This window comes from Panthera uncia (assembly GCF_023721935.1).
Source record: "Panthera uncia isolate 11264 chromosome D3 unlocalized genomic scaffold, Puncia_PCG_1.0 HiC_scaffold_8, whole genome shotgun sequence".
NCBI classification, from domain to species: domain Eukaryota; kingdom Metazoa; phylum Chordata; class Mammalia; order Carnivora; family Felidae; genus Panthera; species Panthera uncia.
In genome coordinates, this window is record NW_026057586.1 from 40,269,469 (window position 1) to 40,281,138 (window position 11,670).

Genomic DNA, 11,670 nt, shown 5'->3' on the forward strand with positions numbered 1-11,670 from the left:
AATGCATTAGGGGCTGTTTCACAGTCATGGCCATATATATGGCATTGTCAGAGGCGGGACTTCGGGAAGAAAGGTGGGTTTTGGACTTTGTCAAACTTGTCTGTTTGATTGCTGTTCTGAGTCATGGAGCCCACACCACATTGTAGTGCGCGGGGCTTTCCCCACAAAGACGGTACATATTTCTTCTGTCAGTCATCCAGAGGTAGGACGGGATGGATTCGGGGACATCCTCTGGGGCGGTTGGGTCTGGACTCGTGAGGTGCCTAGGGGTGCCCGGGGTCCCCACCGGGGGGTGGAGCGCGTCCCTCTGCATGGCGGTGTGTTGCAGTCTGCTCAGGACTTCTCGGGGTAGGTTAATAGCAGTTGCACAGAAGTTGTCCCATTTTCTGACTCCTACCTTACTAAAAAGGAATAAAAGCCACCGTCTGGTCTCAGCTGTCCTCTGGGCAATTAGTGGCCTCAGCACACTCCAGGTGAGGACAAGGCAGGAGCATCAGAGTGGTCATCATGGGGACAGCTGACCCCAACAGAGGGCTAGGTTGCAAGGCTCACTGGAAGAAACAGGGACCTGTGCTACGCTTCTCCTGAGGCATGTCCTCGGAAAGGCTGGAAAGAGGCGGAAGGCCCTTGGAAGGAAATAGGCCCGTGGGTGATAGCGTCCCAGTAAGTCGAATGGACAAAGGGGACGTAAGCTCGCTGTGGGGCGTGTGCCACTGGCGACGTGAATTACAGCAATTCTTTAAATATTCCCCACTTCCTTTTCTTTTAAAACTATGCTCGCCAAGTGGCCTTCAAATAAGGATTCAGCTTCCCAAACAGTTGCCAGCAGGAGAGAATATACTGGCAGCGGCCAGTCGTTCAGTGGTTCAGCAAGCTTTGTTTTGCTTCGTTAATCAGTATGACTCTTCCTGTCCACAAAGCAACCTTCTGGGAGTTTGGCACATGTCCGTTAGTCCTTAAATGATTACCTAGTGCTCCCAAGAACAACATCAGATTCGGGGGCCTGCAGAGCTGAGGGTGAGGTCTTAGGCTATAGTCTCTGCAGTAGTTTGCTAGAGCTGCGGTAGAGTCCCACAGACGGGGTGGAGTCAACGATAGGAATGTGTTTTCTCACAATAAACAGAAATTTATATTCTAAAAGAAAAATTTTAAGTTTATTTATTTTTGAGAGAGAGCGAGTGGGAGGGGGGACGGGAAGAGCAGGAGAGAAGGAATCTCAAGCAGGCTCCATGCTCTTAGCACAGAGCCCGATGTGGGGCTCAAACTCATGACCCGAGCCGAAATCAAGAGTCAGACACTTAATTCTGGTGCCCCCAGAAATTTATCTTCTAAAGGGGAGTCTAAGGTCAAGGTTTTATCAAGTTTGGTTTTTCCTGAGGCTGCGTTCCTTGGCTTGCAGAGGGCGCTTTTCTTGCTGTGTCCTCATGTGGACTTTTCTCTGTCCACCCATCACTGGCATCTCTTCCTCTTCTCGTAAGGATGCAAGTCATTTTGGGTTAGGGCCCCATCCGTATAACCTCATTTAACCTTAATTACCTTTTTAAAAGCCCTATCTCCAGAGGTCACCTTGGGTGTTAGGGCTTCAATGCAAATTTGGGGGGACAGAGTTCAGTCCACAATATCCTCCCTCCTTTCTCCCCTGATCCCAACACTACCGCTCTGTGAGGCCCAAAGATCCAACTGCTCTCCCCAGGTGACTTTTCTATTGACCCCTCTCCACCAACCTCATCACCTCCCCATACTTTCCTTATTGTTGCTATTGACTATCATGAATGGCCCTCCACAGGTTGACTCTCACCCCTGGATTCCTCTCCCTCTTCTTCCTGCTGTCACCCTGGGTGACTTCAGTGGGTGTGGGGCTCAGCACCCTGAACTCACATCTTTACAAGCTCCCCCATTCGACCTGTGTGCTCACACCAACCCACTGAACTATTCTCTTCCCAGAATTCTCAGCTTGTAGACCTACACTGGTTCCACCCGACTCACTTTGTAGGCCCTCAACCTTAAAAATGTTCTACTAAAGTCCAGTTTTCTTCTCCAACACCAGGAGGCTTCTAGGAAACAATTTAAAAGTCTTTAGTACAACAATCAATCCTTAGTCGGCCAGCTCATTTGGGCATCAGTGGAAATCTATCTGACCTTCCTCTCTGTCTGGTTTCTTGCAGCAGCTCTGACAAACTACCTTGTTCTTCTTAGGCCTCCAAATATGAACGCACATTCCCCATTCCCCACACATCTCATGTATTAGTTCACTTAAATCTAATTCTCCTAACACCCCTGTGAGGTAGATACTATTATTCATCTCTGCCCTCCATTGAATAGATGGAGATTAAGGCACAGAGAAGTTATAGAACCTGCTTATGGTTTCCACAGCTACTAAGTACTAGACCTAGATACTAGACAGAAGGCAAGCATCCTGTCTGCAGAACCTCTGAGCCACTCTGTGATATTGCTTCCAGGATGCTTAGGCTTTCACCAAGGTCCTTACCCTTTCAGAGAGAAAGTGAAGGCATAAATGGCATTGTGTTCTTGTCTTCCACATACTTAATCCTAATCTTTCTCTCTAGGCTCAGAGAGAGAAATGCTTTTTTCTTTTCTTTTTTTTTTTTCAAGTTTATTTATTTATTTTTGAGAGACAGAGAGTGACAGAGCATGAGTAGGGGAGGGACACACAGAGAGAGAGAGAGAGAGAGAGAGAGAGAGAGAGAATCTGAAGCAGGCTCCAGGCTCTGAGCTATCAGCATAGAGCCCCATGTGGGGTTCGAACTCACCGAGTGCAAGATCATGACCTGAGCCGAGGTCGGACACTTAACCAACTGAGCCACCCAGGTGCCCCGAGAGATGCTTTTTCTCTTGTCCCAGGTAAATTCTTCCACCTGAGCTGTAAGTCATATTCCTTCCTCTGAGACCTGCTTCTCTCAGTTTTTCCCTGCCTTCAAATTCTTCCTCTCATTGGCTCTTTCCAGCTTTGGAAGTCCCCAGAGCCCAATTGTGTCAGCACCCGTCCAGTTGAGTAAGCTCACGATAGCTGATGTATCACCCAGCCCTGAGAAGTGGCATCCCAATGTATCCATATACAGTGACAAGCACCACTTCCAAGGGAGCCAAGTAGTCATTACTGTTCCTTTGACACAAAGCTCAAATCTCATCTCTTCCATGAGGCCTTTTCTGCTTTGTTGTTTAGCTCTCCTTGGCACTTACCATATGCTACTATGCATTGTTATTGTCTTATGTATTACTGTCCTGTGACAACTAAAGTAGACACAAGGTCCCTTGAGAACAGAGATTATATCCAAGCTTACTTTATTTGCCTGGCCTAGCACTTTGCACATAAGGAATTCACTTGATTCTTGAGGCACTTTTTTCATCCAACACAAATTTATTAGCTGCTACTATGTGCCAGACATTGTTCTGGGAGTGAGTAGTGTATAAAACAATGAATCCGATCAAATAGAGCCTACGTTCTAGTGGAAGGAGATGAACAATTAGGAAATGTATGTCAGGTTATAATATGAACTATAAAGAAAAATAATGCAGAAGACAGTGTTAGGGACTTGAGAGGGGGTGCATTATTTTACAGGAAGGGGTCAGAGACAGCTCTGATAAGGTGATATTTGATGGAGACCCAGGTGAGGTGAGGGAACAGAGGCCTGGCTATATCAGCACAAATGTTTATGAAGCTGTTGGCTCTGGATATGACACCACTAGCCAGCCATGTAATTTTTTCCCTAATATCTTACTACAAAAAAAAAAAAAAAAAAACGTTTGGAAAAGCTGAAAGAATTTTACAATGAGCACCAAATACCACCACCTACACTACCGTAAGCGTTTTCCTTTACGGCGCATCTCTCTGTGCATCCTCTATTCGTCCATCAAGTCATTTAATTAATTTATTTATTTTTGAGCATTTCAGAGTACATTGAAGACTTTAGAATACTTTGCCCTAAATACTTCCGTATACATACGTTCAATTTTTTTTTAGTTTATTTTTCCTGAAAGTAAAATGAAATGCACAAATGTTATGTGTACATTTGCTGATTTTTGGCAAATGCATATATTCACAGAACCCAAATTTTGATCAAGATATAGAATATTACCACCACTCCATGTGGCGTCCCATCAACCCCTGTGTCCCCTCCCTAGGCGACCACTGTTGCGCCCCTCCCCCCAAATAGACTACTTTGGCCTGTTCTAGAATGTCATATAAATGGAATCACACAGTATGTGCTCTTTCATGCAAGGCTTTTGTCATAATGTTTTTGAGATATGTCCATGTTGTTGCACGTGTTAGTGGCTTTACTATAAATGAAACTGTAGTCCAGTGGGCCTCAGGAGACATTTAACAATGTCTGGAGACATTTCTAGTTGTCACAGCTGGTTTTGGGGGGACGGGTGGGATTGCTGCAAGCATTTAGTGGTTAGAGGCCAGGTATGCTTTTAAACATTTTATCGTGCAGAGGACAGCTCGCTCCCCACTCCTTACTACAAAGAATCATCCAACTCCAATGTCAATAGTTGGGACGTTGAGAAACCCTGCTTTGGCCAGATATAAAATATCATTTGTCCTTCCATCCAATCAATGTCTTCTGTCAGCCATCAATGATCAACTAAGGCATTAAATACGGATCTTCGTTTAGTTAGTCTTCTTGGGTGTTTTGTTTTACATTTTAAAAAGGGCATTTTTTTTTTAATTTTTTAAAATGTTTTTATTTTTGAGACAGAGACAGAGCATGAGCAGGGGAGGGGTAGAGAGAGAGGGAGACACAGAATCCGAAGATGGCTCCAGGCTCTGAGCTGGCAGCACAGAGCCTGACAGAGGGCTCGAACTCACGGACTGTGAGATCATGACCTGAGCTGAAGTCGGACACCCAACCGACTGAGCCACCCAGGGCGCCCCAAAAAGGGCATTGTTTTAGCCAAAATAGTTTTTCTTTAGTAGTGGAAAATTAATTCATCAATAGCAGACCCATGTAGGAGAAAATTTGGGTATGACTCTTTCCTGGGATTCATCAAATCTTAATGCATTCAGACTTCTTGAAAAACCTAGCCTGTGTCCAAACCACACTAGCTTCTGGGAATGACCAGAGAAAACGCAAGATTAGAAAATTTCACTTTCTTTTATTTTTGAATATCCTTATGAGTGTGGGGAGTGACTAAGTGGCCACCTGATTAGAGAAGGGTTTGGATGTTTCCGGGTTTTATTTGTTCCCTTTCAGAGCCATAATTCAAGAACAGATATAAGCCAGGGGTGCGAGGAAGTGGCAGGTACTTTGAGATATTCTGTTTTATTTTCCAAACAAAAGTCATTGACTGAAACAAAGAAGATGAGATTCATAGAAGTGTATTGTAAAGATGTTACATTAAGTGTCTCATAAATTTAATGGCTATTGTTTTGAACTACCTGATAGATTTTCTGGTGTTGAGACTGCCATGAGGCTGAATTTCTCGTGTCAAAGAGAGCCGTGCTTAGCATTCAGATAGCTCCCTGGTACCACTGAAAGTGGAATAAACACGCAGAGAACATTTGTCTCAAAAGCCAGCTGCCAGGGGCACCTGGGTGGCTCATGCGGTTAAGGTTCCAGCTCTTGATTTCAGCTCAGGTCATGATCCCAGGGTTGTAGGATGGAGCCCTGTGCTGAGAGCACGGAGCCTGCTTGGGCTTCCTTCTCTCACTCCCTCTCTCTCTCTGCCCCTCCCCTCCTCTCAAAATAAATAAAATAAACTTAAAAAAAAAAAGCCAGCTGTCATGAAGCTCTCCATTTATGATTTACTATTGTCATCTGTGTTGAGTTTTTTTATTTTAATAATTTTATCTATTTGGGCTAATTATTTTAAATATTAAAGAGTAATACTAATGGATAGAAAAGCCTTTTTTGTAAGTTAAAATTTTTGTTTTTATTTCTTTGACTGTTCTTGTGTTAGAAATACAATGCAATTTGGCCTTTGATAATCAGTAATTTTTAATTAGTTGTAATTTTAATTTCAATTTACTTTACACTTTTTTACATTAATATACATTACAGTATTTATAAACAAGTAATATAATGTTATATGAGATACAGAGAACAAATCAAATTAAAACTTAGCTATCAGGGGTGCCTGGGTGGCTCAGTCAGTTAAGTGTCCAACTTCGGCTCAGATCATGATCTCACAGTTTGTGAGTTTGAGCCCCGCGTTGGGCTCTGTGCTGACAGTATAGAGCCGGCTTCAGATCCCCTGTCTCCCTCTCTCTCTGCGCCTCCCCCACTCACACTCTATGTCTCTCTCTCTCTCTCTCAAAACTAAATAAACATTAAAAAAATACTTAGCTAATACTGGGGATCCTGGCTGGCTCATTTGAAAGAACATACGATTCTTGCTCTCAGGATCTTGAGTTTGAGCCCCACACTGGGTGTGGAGATTACTAAAATAAACAGACTTAAAAAAAAATAACCCCCTGAAAAAAACTTCACTAGCATTATCTATCTAACGCACTCACATTGTTAAAAAATAACTTTTTAAAAAAAGTTTCTTTATAAGTCAAAGTTCTGTCCGCTGGTGCTCTTCCTTCTCTCTTTTCCAGTGCCTCTTTCCCTGGTAGCGTCTTGAGAAGCTACCAACAAGACCCAGAGGATCAGCTACTCTTCGCTGACCTTTGCCTTATGACTTAGTTGAGGTGCTGTTAATCTCCGTAGGCCAAATATATTCTTTTTTGTTACAATTAGTTGGTCCAAGTGATATTTTCCTCACAGATTCTTTAAAAAACGCCGTTACTGGTCATAAGTTCCAGGTGAGAATGTTGTCTCTCTATCACACAATAGTGTTGTACTTGTATGCTAGGGCTGCTGGAATAAAGGATCACGAACAATGTGGCTCAAAAACTAAAATCTGTTGTCTCACAATTCTGGAGGCTAGTAATCTGAAATCGAGGCGTTGGCAAGGTTAGTTCTTTCTGAGGGCTGTGAGAAGAATCTGTTTTTGGCTTTCCTCCTTGGTTTGTAGATGGCTGTCTTCATGTCACATGGCCTCTCCGTGTGTGTGTGTGTGTGTGTGTGTGTGTGTGTGTGTGTATCTAGCTGACTTCAAATTTCTCCCTTTAAAAAAAATTTTTTTTAACGTTTATTTTTGAGACAGAGAGAGACAGAGCATGAACGGGGGAGGGGCAGAGAGAGAGGGAGACACAGAATCGGAAGCAGGCTCCAGACTCTGAGCCATCAGCCCAGAGCCCAACGCGGGGCTCGAACTCACGGTCCGTGAGATTGTGACCTGAGCTGAAGTCGGACGCTTAACCGACTGAGCCACCCAGCCGCCCCCAAATTTCTCCTTTTTATAAAGACACTAGCCGTACTGAATTAGAGGCCAACCTAATGACATCATTTTAACTTGATTACCTCTGTAAAGACCCTATCTACAAAGCTGACTTTCTGAGTTACTGGGGTTAAGATTTCAACATATGAATGGAGCAGACACAATTCAACTGATAACAAGTGTTAGTTTCTAAACTTCCTGAGAACTCTTACAGAGCCCAACACCTGTTCATACCTGAAAAGTTTATGTTTAGAGGCACCTGGGTGACTCAGTCAGTTGAGCTTCGGACTCTCGATTTCAGCTCAGGCCATGATTCCACAGTTTGTGAGAGTGAGCCCTTCTGTTGGGCTCAGTGCTGACAGCACAGAGTCTGATTGGGATTCTCTCTCTCCCTGCCCCTTCCCTGCTCTCTGTCTTTCTCAAAATAAACTTAAAAAGAAGTTTATGTTTAAAGTGTACAATTGATAAATTTTTGACTCTGACATATGTCTACAGAAGCCATGAAACTATCACCAGAATCAAGATAATGAACATATCTTTTCCCCCTTCCACCAAGATTTCCCCAGGCCCCTTTGTCAATTCTCCTTTCTGTTCCTCCTCAACCCATCCATCCCCAAGACAACCACTGATCTGCTTTCTGTCATCATAACTAGTTTGCATTTCCTATAATTTTTTAAAACTTTATTATTTTTTTAAACGTTTATTTATTTTTGAAAGAGAGACAGAGCATGAGCAGGGAAGGGGCAGAGAGAGATGGAGACACAGAATCCGAAGCAGGCTCCAGGCTCTGAGCCGGCAGGACAGAGCCTGACACAGGGTTTGAACTCACGGGCCCCTGAGATCATGGCCTGAACTGACTGAGTCACTCAGGCACCCCTGCATTCTTATACTTTTATACACATGGAATCATAAGTATGTGTTCTTTTTTGTCCGGCTTCTTTCACTCAGCAGAATTATATTGAGATTCATCCATGTTGTCATCTGTATCAATAGTGCATTTCTTCTTATTGCTGAATAGTATTCTGATTTTTGGATATACTATAGTTTACCCATTTACCTGTAGATGGACATTTAAGTCCTTTCCGGATTTTGGCTATTATAATGCACATATCTAATTAGCTATGAACTTTTGTGTATGAGTCTTTCTATGGGCATATGTTTTCATTTCTTTCGGTAAAATGCCTAGGAGGAGAGTGGCTGGATCACATAATACTGTAAGTTTAACCACTTAAGAAACTACCAAAGGGTCTTCCAAAGTATCTGCACCATTTTATATTGCCACCAGCAGTGGATGAAAGGTCCAGTTTCTCCACATCCTCACCAACACTTAGTATGGTCAGTTTTTTAAATTTAGCCATTCTGATTGGTGTGGTGTAGTGACTCACCATGGATTTCAGTTGTATCTCCTTCATAAATAATGACATCCAGCATCTTTTCTGGTGCCTTTTGGTCATTCATTTAGAAAAAACTGGTGATGAAACAAAATTTCCTAGACAAATCTAATCCTGAGTTTATGTCAAAATTCATAAACTTGCTAGGGGCAAAGGAGCCAGTAAAGTTCAAAAGAGAGAGAGCGAGAGAGAGAGAAAATGGAAATAGAGGTATTAAATAGATGGGAAAGAGAATGAATACACAAGGAGCTAATGTTTTTTCAAGTGAAAAATAGTTTGCAGTTTTATTTCACATCATGACCCTGTCAGTGGTTCCCCAAAATGTCTGTGACAATGTGTTTCCAGATGCCAGATATGCTGCCTGCCAGACAAGAAAGAAAAGCCATCTCCAAGCAAATGAGGAAGATACATCTGTGCTGCTAATCCCTGGAATAACAAAATGTCACCCCCACCAGAGGTGCTGGTTAGTCCAATCCACCTGAAAAGGTGAACTGGGGTCAGCCAGAGAGCGGACGGATGTGGGGCACTGAGGAATGCAGTTGAATGTTAAACAGGCTATTGCCCGTAATGATTTTCTTCATCCAGGAGCCAAACAAAGATGCAGAATACACAGTTCTTCCATTTCCTAGTTTGGGGACTATTTTCTTCCCTTTGATGCCATCAAAGAGCATGGGAGAGTTTACTTGTTTTAAATAAAGTGTGGATTATCTGAGGAAGGATGCCTCCTCTGAAGAGAGAATGGCGGAAGAATGAGGCAGGTGAACAACAGGTCAAGGTAGCAAAAGGATTTAAAAAAAATTTTTTTTAATGTTTATTTACTTTTGAGAGAGAGAGAGAGAGAGAGAGAGAGAGAGAGAGCACAAGTGGGAGAGGGGTGGAAAGAGAGAGAGAGAGAGAGAGAGACAGAATCTGTAGCAGGCTCCAGACTCTGAGCTGTCAGCACAGAGCCTGACGTGGGGCTCGAATTCATGAACTGTGAGATCATGACCTGAGCTGAAGTCAGACACTTAACCGACTGAGCCATCCAGGTGCCTGGGTAGTGAGAGGAATTTTAAGAACAAGTTTTGTTTAATTGTTAGGTTTTGGAATTACTGTCTTGTCAATACCTCTGTCGACTCCAAATGTCAGTAAACTCTTAGACACACGAATGCCCTGTTTGTGTGTGTGTGTGTGTGTGTGTGTGTGTGTGTGTCTACACCAGGGGCAAGAAGCTGAATTTGACATGTAGACTGGCACACAGGAGATATCTTTGAGATTCACAAGTCCTGAAAGAACAGGAACCATGAGCCAGAATTGCCCATGAGAATATATGCCCTGGAGAATTTGCAGGAACACATGGAGACCATTAGACCTCTCACAATTGTGGGAAAGTAGATTTCAGCTAATTTTGTCTAAATCTTTGAAAGTAGAGTGACATTTGGATTTTATGATTGTTGTGCTATGATAGTTTTATATTAGTGTCAATTCTTAGTGTAATAAGAATTTTTTAATATATTTTTTTTGAGAGAGATTGAGATTGCGCCTGTGCATTTGTACATGAGAGAGCAGGGAGAGGGCAGAGAGAGAGGGGGACAGAGGATCTGAAGCAGCTGTCAGCACAGAGCCCGATGCAGAGCTTGAACTCACGAACCATGAGATCATGAGCTGAAGCTGGACACTTAATCAACTGAGCCACCAAGGTGTCTTATAAGTATTTTTTTAAATGTAAACTCTAATCCAATGCGGGGCTTGAACTCATGATCCTGAGATCAAGAATTGCATGCTCTACTGACTGGGCCAGCCAGGCACCCTAATTGACCCTCGCCTTGCCCTCCAGAGCATACTGCAGGATGTGATAATCCTGATTATCAGCAGATTTCTCAAGTCAACCTATTCACTCTTCAGGGGCACCGGTGATGGGATGGAGTGGAGGAATTGGAATTTGAGCAACACAAGCCGAGGCATACTCTGCAACCCTCAGCCCTGCAGAACTGTCAGTTGTGGGTTTTGTCACCTCAGATCAGGTCCCCTCTGTGGTCTCTATGCTAGGTAGACACTGATATAGCTCTCATCCTTCCAGACCTTCCAGTGGGTAACTAGGAAATATATTTCTTTCACGCACACACCATGCCCCCAAGGACAAACAGATTCTCACAGATATGTCAGTATGAATCCATACACCTTCTCCTATCTGCAAAATACCCAGAATGTTGGCTCCAGCCCACAATAGAGTCATGAAAGAGTAAGCAATGGAGGTTATGTCCCTTTGTTCTACTTGCTATTTTCAGACTCTGCCTTGGACTATATTCAAGAGCAAAGCATCTAGTTATGCTCACTCGTAAGCTCATCAAACGCCCAGGAGATGTTCTAAAATGAAAGGGTGTTTTTGTTTTTCTATTTTGGGGGGTTTTGTCAAATGCTCATGCAATTTTTAGGGTAAGCTCTGTAAAAGCAAGAAAGCTGGGGTGGACGTCTATTAACGTCAGGCCCCCACATGTGTGAGAGAGGGCTTGATTTTCATCTTCATGTTGCAAAGTAATTTTAAGGAAATGCAGTTGTTTCTGAAACCAATTTTCTTTTCTTTTCTTTTTTAGTTTGTTTTTAGAGGGAGAGAGAGAGTGGGGGTGGGTGGGTAGAGAGACAGAGGGAGAGAGAAAATCCTAAGCAGGCTCAACACCGTCAGTGCAGAGCCCAGCTCGGGGCTCAAACTCACCAGCCGTGAAATCATGACCTGAGTCATAATCAAGAGTCAGACGCTTAAACCACTGAGCCACCCAGGCACCCCTGAAACCAACTTTCAGTTCCACATCATGAAAACTCAGCCACTGTGGCTAAGAAAATGGTCAGGTTTTCATTCTGGTCTGCATTCCTCTTTTTGACTCTACTAATATTTTTCTGTTTCTCACATCATCCTTCCCTACTCTCGGCTACACTAATTTATCACTTTCTTGTATTAGGTCTCTCCATGACAGAGGTAAACAGTCCACTATCCGTAACTCCAAAGTCCAAAACA

General features: G+C 43.2%; 1 protein-coding gene across 1 annotated transcript in view; it reads left to right on the top strand.

The window, feature by feature from the left end:
* TRAPPC8 (trafficking protein particle complex subunit 8) overlaps nucleotides 1-9,445 on the top strand; it is a 114,562-nt gene extending 105,117 nt beyond the window's left edge. Inside the window, exon 30 of the transcript XR_007455270.1 lies at nucleotides 9,024-9,445. The gene's annotated coding sequence lies outside the window, so the exon portion shown is untranslated. The remainder of the gene's footprint in view (nucleotides 1-9,023) is intronic.
* Nucleotides 9,446-11,670: the final 2,225 nt, after the last annotated feature.